Genomic DNA, 10,664 nt, shown 5'->3' on the forward strand with positions numbered 1-10,664 from the left:
TAATGAAAAAGAAATATTATAGTCTTCAAACTTCAGTCTTCAAAGTACCCCGCACAAACAACTTGATTTCTCTTATGATGGATCACGCACTGAACAGAGTCTGTTAACAATGGATGATCACAAGTCTCATCTTCAGATCTAGATGCAATAAAGCAGATCTGAAAAGTTGATCCTTGAACTAGTTCGAAGGACCTTATATCAGAAAAGAAGGATCATATAATAAACAAACTAGATATTTCACCTAATTAGGATACTCTTATCTCTAGTGAGTATTACGAGAATACTACTAGTGGACTTCCTCACACAACATGAAGTTTTGTATGTTCCAAGATGAGTTTGAAATAATAACAAACTTCACTATTTATAATGACAAATATCGTTTAGACAACAAGGAACTACCAAACCCGAAAATATAAAAGATATGCAATAAATTCTTATTTTCGGTTTTTTAAATATTCAAACTGTGATCCAACTAATATACCAAAATCTCTCTTAGATGACAACTATATATTAAATAACGTAAAGAATATATTTTAATATTATATCAACTAGAGATGTGCTTATCCACAGGGATATGAATACCACATAAATCCCGAATATCACAAAGATATGTAGAATAATATTCGGTTTGGGATCTCACCTTGAATATCAAGAAAAATACTTGAACATTAAGTAATAAGAATTTATCACATGTTCAAATACTATGTTGACATCTTGTGTACTTTCCATATTAACCAAACCATTTTTTCGAAAGTTATCCAACCCTAATTTAATAGCCAAAATCATAAAAAATCATATTTGATTAATATTGAGGGTCGGTCCAGCTAGAGATCCTTGTGAGGGGATCGGTCCTGCTAGAGATCCTTGTGAGGGGATCGGTCCTAGTGGAGATCCTTGATTAAGGAATCGATCCTACTACAGATCCTTGGGATGGGTCCCAATAAAGATCCTTGTTTAAGGGATCGGTCCTAAAAAATATTCTTTGATTCCTTTCAACTACGAAACAAGTTTCGCAGGTCTGCTTCCTTGAATTCATGTAGTTAAACATGGCTTTATAGATATGTAATCCACTCAAAAAGTTCAACACACTAACTGGCAATGCATTAGAAAATAGTGTTATATCGAGTCTACAAATCTCAAAAAATAAATGTTATACTTCATAATCCAATATACCAAAGTTTTATATGACAACTAGTATATACTTCCTTGCCACTTTGGTCATAATACAATGATCAAGTCGTTAATACTAGAGATGCATAAGTTTACTTCTACATTATGTTTTCAATCTAAGAAAGTTGAAATAAATATAGATATAAATGGAATAAGTCAAGTCTGTATTACTGATATGGCACAGCGAAAACGAATTAAAAATAATCGACATGTGTAGAACCCATTCTGGTAAATAGGACCAAATAACGATAAACAACTCCAATCCAGGAGCAAAGTGACTAATAACGGTCAATGATCATCAAATCTCTCAAACATAAGTAAACGGGTTTTAACCAAACAATAGTTTCAATAGACGAGCTCACAAGCTAAAGAGAAAGTTACAAAGGCTATATATAGCCGGCAAACATAAAACCTACGAAATCCTAAGATTCATGAACTAGACTAAGAGAATACATTATTACTCTCATAGAATAAGATAAATCTAAACAAGAAAATAATTATCCTAATAATTAAAATACTAAAACTAATATATATCCAAAATTTAGCTAAATCTTGGGATATACTTGACTAACCAAAGGTACGTCCCATATCAGGCTTTCTTACTGCGATAATGCTCGCCTGTAGTTTACACTGAAAATGAAAAATAGAAGAGAGGAGTTTGGAACTGCTGCTAGTGATACAACTTGATGTTGAGTTATGCATCGATATTACTATCCATTTCTCACAGGAATTCAATTTCACAATCTTCATTACATATATAAGGCTTTGGTGTTTGTCCCAAAACTTATTGTGTAAGAACTCTCACGAAACCATCCAATCATGGGATTGTCCCCAGCAACGGAAGTTGGTATACAAAAGAAATCAAAAGGATCTTTAAGAGCGATCTTTATAAGAGCTTTTGGGAATTGTCACCACAACTTCATCCATTTGGGATGGACATTTATTAAGCATATCATTGTCTTCAGTCATTTGATTAACTGTCGTGACACTTTTATTTTCAACATAAACAAGATTATCTTGAAAATTAACATCACCTGTTGCATGAAGGGCAGTTTTAAAAGCCTTTTCTTTCAATTTTCCTGGCGGTCGTCCACCTGGTACATGATACTATTCCATCTCAAAACCCAAAGCTTCTACCGTTTTAATGGAAACTTAATTTTATTCACAGGCAGCCACCATCAATAACAAAATCAAAAATTGTGTTTTCTACTTTGTATCGACTTCGAAAAAGATGATTGTGTTCCTGCATCTTGCATATGTATGCAACCAAATTTTTTGTGCTAGGTACCGATTTTTGGGAAGGTTTGGAAATAACAGGAACTTAAGTTGTATCTCATTTAAATTTCTTTAGGTGGTTGGGGACAAATCAATCTGGTATTGATGTACAAGGGTTTAACTTGTGAAAGGCTTGCTGGCTTACAAGGTTGTTATAGATGACCAGACGAATAAAATCCACAAGGACCACAACTATTTCTCCTTTAATACAAGTTATCAATAGAACTTTATGAAGAAGATTATACAAAAGAAACATTGAAACTAAACTTGATACATACAAATGATGGCGACCTTGTTGAGCTATACGCTTGAACCTTGAATCAAACCTTCCCGAACAAAATTTCTTTTAACTCTTTTCTTTCCAACTTACGGTAACAAACACTATGAACAGACCTCTTTCAAGAATACATAATAATCAATCAAAACCCTAGTCAATAAGTAATATATGAGTGAGAGATCTTATCAACCTGAAGTATGCACTGTGATGATGAGCAAAAACCGAAAAATCTTCAATTGCCTCTGGTTTTTTATTTTTTATTCTTTTATATGTGATAAAATACCTAGATATCATGAGACTCCTCGGTCGACCTTTCTAGGAAAATCCCACATATAAATATCATAGGAAAAGCCTTCTATGGTAACCACATGATACGACACAACGAAAACTATTTGAAAACTATCAACACGCGGAGAATCCACTCCGGTAAATAGGACCAAATAATGATAAACAACTCCAATCCAGGAAAAAAATGACGAATAATGATCAATGCAAATCTCTCAAAGATAAGTAAACAGGCTTTAACCAAACAATAGTTTCAATAGATGAGCTCATAAGCTAAAGAGAAAGTTACAAGGATATATATAGCCAGCAAACATAAAACCTAGGAAATCCTAACATTCCTAAACTAGCTCAAGAGAATAAATTATTCTCGTAACACAAGATAAATCTAAACAAGAAAGTAATATCCCAATTAATAATTAAAATACTAAAACTAATAGATATCCAATATTTAGCCATATCTTGGCATATATTTGACTAACCAAAGATACGTCCCATATCAGGCTTCCCTACTGCGATGATACTCGCTTCGAGTTTACACTGAAAATGGAAAATTCACAAACTAAGCTATGTATCTTTTGGTTCAATGAGTTAATGTTGGTCACCTTCGTCGCAAATGTCATTTTTTCTTCAGTTTATCCATTTTCTATCCGGTGATCGGATACGCTTGTACTTTCTATAACAGCATTAAAATAGCCAAAGTATCGAGTCCTAGCTAATATAAATGTGGGTGTAAAATATCATACTTATGTGCTATCATAAATCGAAGAGAGGAGTTTGGAACTGCTGCTAGTGATACAAGTTGACCTTGAGTTAGGCATCAAGATCAAAAGAAAAAACGATAATATTTGCAAATGAGCCTTTGTATTTTTGTCCACTAAATATTAAGGCATCCTTGTATTTTTACACACTTCTAAGACACCGACCTATGTTAGAGCATTGCTCGGTCGAACTCGCATGCGTTGCTATCTCAAGCATGTTTGTCAATATTAGTGATCAAAACTATAAGTATTGATTTCTAGTCTACTATAGCTAAGGTCTCGGACTAGGACATAAAGTGTAGTTGAGCTCAAGAACTCCATGGAAATCATCATACAAGACGAAGGACTACTCAAGAAACTGGTGGATCTTCATCGACTAAAAGGTATGTGGAGACTTGAAGTTATCTATCACTGAAAAGTCTATTTATCTCCTATCTTGAGACAAAAGTTGTTTTGCTATATAGACTTAGATTATACACATTTGGTATTTCGAGCCGAGTTTACCTCGCATATCTATTTCTCGAAATATGTGTTGGTAAAGCTTTCGCTTTAGCCAAGTTCATTTTTATCTAGTGACGAAAGTCATGTTACGTTTCAATCACTTTGAAAATTTCTCTGAAGAGAAATGGTTTGTGAATAACAACTATATAACGTCCTCTGAGAATGTTTCAATGATTGAAATGAGAGTCTAGACTATATAACCATTTGGAGCATATAAGCATTGTTGTGGAAACACATATATGTATAAGTCCTTATTGAAAAAGCGAGGGTCTAACAACACCACCCAATATTTAGCTTAGCAATCTGTATGGACTAAATCCGAAATACTTTCTATAGAATCAACTAGACAGTCAGACTCAATCTAGGTAAAATTATTTCAAGGAGTTAATATCTCTCTCTTGTTTTGATTTACTCGAGCTAATAGAAATCATCGAGTCTTTAATCAAACACAAGGAATAACTTGGATGGTACCAAAGACCAATATCCAAGGATCAATCAATGACAATCAACAAGTAAATGTTGGATTAATCTAATTGATGATATAACGCAACCTGTATTATATCACTTATAAAGATAGAACAATATAATACGGTAATAGAAATAACACAGACACCAGAAATTTTGTTAACGAGGAAACCGCAAATGCATAAAAACGCCGGGACCTAGTCCAGATTGAACACACACTGTATTAATCCGCTACAGACACTAGCCTACTCCAAGCTAACTTCGGACTGGACTGTAGTTGAACCCCAATAAGTCTCCCACTAATCCAACGTACAGTTGTACTCCCTACGCCTCTGATCCCAGCAGGATACTGCGCACTTGATTCCCTTAGCTGATCTCACCCACAACTAACAGTTGCTACGACCCAAAATCGCAGGCTTTGACAATAAACAAATCTGTCTCCCACAGACAAGTCTATCAAAGGATCAGTTTGTCTCCCACAGATAAACCCTAAAGGTTTTGTTCCAACTTTTGATAATAATCAAGGTGAACATAAACCAATTGATAATCCAGTCTTATATTCCTGAAGAACAGCCTAGATTTATCAATCACCTCACAACAATCTTAATCACATGGTAGCGAAACAAGATGTTGCGGAATCACAAACAATGAGACGAATATGTTTGTGATTACTTTTTATATCTTGCCTATCGAAGATATCAATCTCAAGCCAATCAATATGATCGTACTCGTACGAAAAAAGATGCAAGATCAGATCACACAACTACGATAAAAGTAGTATCGGTCTGGCTTCACATTCCCAATGAAGTCTTTAAGTCGTTAACCTGGTTTTAGAAGAATAAAACCAAAGGTTAAAGGAGAATCGACTCTAGTATGCAAAATAATATCACAAGTAAGGTTGGGGATTAATTTTGCACAGATACTAGAGTTCCCCTTATATAGTCTTTCAAATCAGGGTTTGCAATTAAGTTACCTTGGTAACAAAGCAATCAATATTCACCGTTAGATGAAAACCTGATTTAGATTCAAGCTAATATTTCTCAACCGTTAGATCAAAAACTTAGATTGTTACACACACTTGACAATGCACGCTTATACGTTTGTTAACCGTACCCAAACGTATGCACTTGTTGGTTTAACAATAGTTAACCAAAAGGTTATCCATATGAGCATTTCATATCAACCACGTTCTTCTTCACCATAACTAGTTCAAATGACTTCAAAATGAACTAGTTAGAGAGTTGTTCAATTGCAAGAAAATCTCATGTACTACACAAGACACAATTGAAGCAAAGATGATTTGATTCACTTGAATCGGTTCATGAACTTTTATAGCCAAGGTTTGCAAAATGCATTCCTTAGTCTTTTTAAGTTTAAGTTCAGAAATCATCTTCAGATATATAACCTTCTCAAGTTCGCAGACTAGGTTCGCGGACTTAAGTTACCGGGCAGAGTTTACAAACTCCAGAAGAAATTCTCGGGTTTGAGAACTTCGCCGGTTCGCGGACTTATTTTCACGCAAGTAGTTTGTCAACTCCAACAGAAATTCTCGGGTTCGAGAACTTCGGCAGTTCGCGGACTTGGCTCACGCCATTCTTCCGGTTCTCTTGATCAACAAAGTTCGCAAACTTTGGTTCAAGGAATAGGACTTATACATAAATGTGTTTCCACAATAATGCTTATGTCCACCATTGGTTATGTAATCTAAACTCTCATTCCAATCATTGAAACATTCTTAGAGGACGTTATATAGTTGTTACACCATTTCTCGTCAAAGAAATTTTCAAAGTGATTGAAACATATCATGACTTTCGTCACATGGTAAAGATAAGCTTGATCGAAGCGAAAAGCTTACCGACACATATTTCAAGATATAGATAGGCGAGGTATACTTGGCTCGAAATACCAAATGTGTAAAATCCAAGTCTATATATATAGCATACGACTTCTTGTCTCAAAGAGTAGGAGATAGAGTAGATAGACTTTTGAGTGGCAGATAAGTTCAAGTCTTCACATACCTTTTTGTCGAGAAGTTCCACCGGTTCCTTGAGTAGTTCTTATACTTGTATGATGAATCTCCATGAAGTCCTTGAGCTCAACTACACTTTCTATCCTAGTCCGAGACTTAGCTATAATAGACTAGAAATCAAGACTTATAGTTTGATCACTAACATTGACAAACATGCTTGAGATAGCAACGCATGCGAGTTCGACCGAGCAATGCTCTAACACTTATTGCTTGAACCGAAGTTTGAGAACTTTGTTGATCAAGTGAACGGAGTAGTGCGTGAGCTAAGTCCGCGAACTTAGTCAGCGAACCCAGTCCGCAAACTTGCGAAGTTCTCAAACCCGAGAATTTCTGCTGGAGTTTGTGAACTCCATCCGGGAACTTAAGTCCGCGAACTTGAGTAGGTTATATCTAAAAACGATGTTTAGTGAACTTATCTTTATAAACTAAGGAATGCAATTGCAAACCGTGGCTATAGAGTTCATGAACCGATTCATGTGAATCAAATCGTTTTTGCTTCAATTGTGTCTTGTGTAGTACATAATATTTCCTTGCAATTGAACAACTCTCTAACTAGTTCATTTGAGTCATTTGAACTAGTTATGGTGAAGAAGAATATGGTTGATATGAAAGTGATCATATGGTTAACCATTTGGTTAACTATTGTTGAACCAACTAATGTACAAGTTTGGGTACGGTTACACAAGCCCAGGAACGTGCATTTCATTTGTGTATAACAAGCTATGTTTTCGATCTAACGGTTGATAAATATTAGCTTGAATCTAATCAGGTTTTCATCTAACGGTGAATATTGAATGCTTTGTTACTAAGCTAACATTGATTGCAAACCCTGATCTGAAAGACTATATAAGGGAGAACTCTAGCAACTTGGAAACCTAATCCCCACACATTTTGTGCGATACTAGTTTTGCTAAGCTAGAGTCGATTCTCCTTTAACCTTTGGTTTCTTCTTCTAAACCAGGTTAACGACTTAAATACTTCATTGGGATTGTGAAGCCAGTACGATACTACTTTTCTTGTAGTTGTGTGATCTGATCTTGTTGTTTCTATCGTACGAGTACAATTGTAATAATTGGCTTGAGATTTCTCTCCGATAGGCAAGATAAAAAGTAATCACAAACATCTTCATCTCATCGTTTGTGACTCCACAATATATTTTTTCGCTGCGTCGATTAAGACTATTGTGAGGTGATTGATAATACTAGGCTGTTCTTCGGGAATATAAGTCCGGATTATCAATTGGTTCTTGTTCACCTTGATTTATCAAAATATGGAACAAAACTCATAGGTATATTCGTGGGAGACGGATTTATCTATTATCGTAGACTTTTCTGTGTGATACAGATTTGTTTATTAAAGTCTTCGAATTTGGGTCGTAGCAACTCTTAGTTGTGGGTGAGATCAGCTAAGGAAATCAAGTACGTAGCATCCTGCTGGGATTAGAGACGTAGGAGCATAACTGTACCTTGGATCAGTGTGAGATTGGTTGGGGTTCAACTACAGTCCAGACCGAAGTTAGTTTGGAGTAGGCTAATGTTTGTAGTGGCTTAATACAGTGTGTGTTCAATCTGGACTAGGTCCCGTGGTTTTTCTGCATTTGCGGTTTCCTCGTTAACAAAACTTCTGGTGTCTATGTTATTTCTTTTCCGCATTATATTTGTTTATATAATTGAAATAATATAGGTTGTGTGTTGTTCAATCAATTATAATATCCGACCTTTTGGTTGTTGATTTAAATTGATTGACACTTGGATATTGGTCTTTGGTACCATCCAATTTTATCTCTCTTGTATTTAAACTGAGACTCGCAGTTTGCTTGAGTAAGATTTAAATCGAGAGATAGAGATTTGAACTCTTTGATATACTTTTTGTCTAGATTGATTCTGACTGTCTAGTTGATTCTATAGAAATTATATTGGAGTTTGTCCATACAGATTGCTAAGCGAAATATTGGGAGTGGTTGTTAGACCCCCGCTTTTTCAACCTATTCACAAAATTCTTCTTTGATTTGTTCGGATTGTTCTTGTGAGATATATTCGATTATGCTTCTTATAACTTTCAAGGAAAGTAATCTATCCTAATCATTAAGGTTTGCTAGATCTTTCCTTTAGGATTATTCTACTGCAAACAAATTTTCATTACCTTGACTGAAACATATCTGAAGGAAATCAATAGGCTTTCTGTTAGTGACATATAAATATCAAAAGTCCCCACTTAGGCTGAAGCAACTCTTAATTAGGCCGTAAAGGACGTCGGCTACAAGAATCAAGTGCGTCAGATCACGTTAGATCCAAATACATAAGGAGCACGATTGAAGCTGAGTTCCTCGGAGGGTGAATTCGGTTTTAACTATATCTATTTCGAATTCTGATATTAGCATAATGTGTTTTCTCAGTTTAATATAGCGTGATGTTCAAACAAGATTATATCCCGGGGCTTTTCTGCATACTGCACTTTCCTCGTCAACAAAATTTTGTTGTCTTGTATTATTTCATTTTCCATGTTATATTAATAGAAACATCACAAATAGTATGTAATCAAACTAGATAGTCTTTGAGTCCCAATTGATTGAGATCTTAGAAGACTTGTTCTTGTTGAATTCATATCTTCAAATATAAATTACAAGTATTGTGCTTATTGAAATTATGATGTTGTACAGTTCGGGTATATACTAGGTTGATCTTGGATATTATTTTTTTGAGATCGCCTAAAAGATCTTGCATACAATCAAGTACACATAATTTGGTCTATACATATTGATCGTGCAAGAAAAATAAAAACTCTATAAGCAATCATATACAAGGATCTTTACTGTTGATTTACTTGTTGATTGTATTAGGTTTTGTCCATACTAAAATGGAGAGGGTACCAAGTACACCACAAAATTTTCCGTTTGGACCTATAAGACAAACCCTAATACTATCAACAAGTAGACCTTCAAAAAAGATCATTGTATATGATTGTATGTATGGTTTGTCTTTCTTGTAGAATCAGTAGTTTAGATCATAGATTTATGAACCTGGTTATGTACAAGAGCTCTTGGACGATCTCAAAAATCAATATCCAAGATTAACCTAGTATGTACAGTAACTGTACACGAACCGAATTGCAACAAGAACAAGTCTTGCAATCTATATTTCAAGATACGTATTCGCAAGAACATGTCTTGTAAGTTATATACAATTTTAGTTAAAAATTGTGTAGGTTTATTATCGAATCACTTGCTTTTAATTTAACTTTATCAGAGATAAATATAATACGGAAGTAAAAAGTAAAGCAAGACATAAAGTAATTTTGTTAACGAGAAAAATTACACATGCAGAAAACCCTAGGGACCTCGTCTAGATTTGAACATTGAACCGTATTAATTAAGCCACTACATACACTATCCTAATATTAGACTTCGAATTGGAATGTAGTTGAAACCGAGTTTACCCTCCAAGTAATTCAGATGTAGTTGTGTTTCTTATGTCTCTTGAACCTTGTAAGGCTCTACGCAATTGATTCCCTTGGATGACGTCCATTACAACCTAAGTGGAGACTTTTTGATATTTTGTTTTTCATAAAAGATTGGTTCGATTTTCCTTTAGATGTGAATCAAGGTTTTAGAAATTTTGGTTTTGTTTTGAACAATTACTAGGCAAAAGTAATATCAAAACAAACTTGTAGAATTAGGGTTTATACTCTTCAAAACTTGTAAAGATACCTAATCTATTATACAACAAGAAAAACTAGAATAAATATAGAGATATCTTGTAAACCTTCTTAAGAAATTTATGAGACACCTTATATGAAGTTTTCTTTCTAATCCATATTTCGACCGAGCAATGTCGATATACGATCTTAGACTGAAATGTATCAAATCTAGAGTTTATGATCAACAATCCTCGAATGACCTTATATC

The sequence above is a fragment of the Papaver somniferum genome, chromosome 4, assembly GCF_003573695.1.
Source record: "Papaver somniferum cultivar HN1 chromosome 4, ASM357369v1, whole genome shotgun sequence".
Classification (NCBI taxonomy): Eukaryota; Viridiplantae; Streptophyta; class Magnoliopsida; order Ranunculales; family Papaveraceae; genus Papaver; species Papaver somniferum.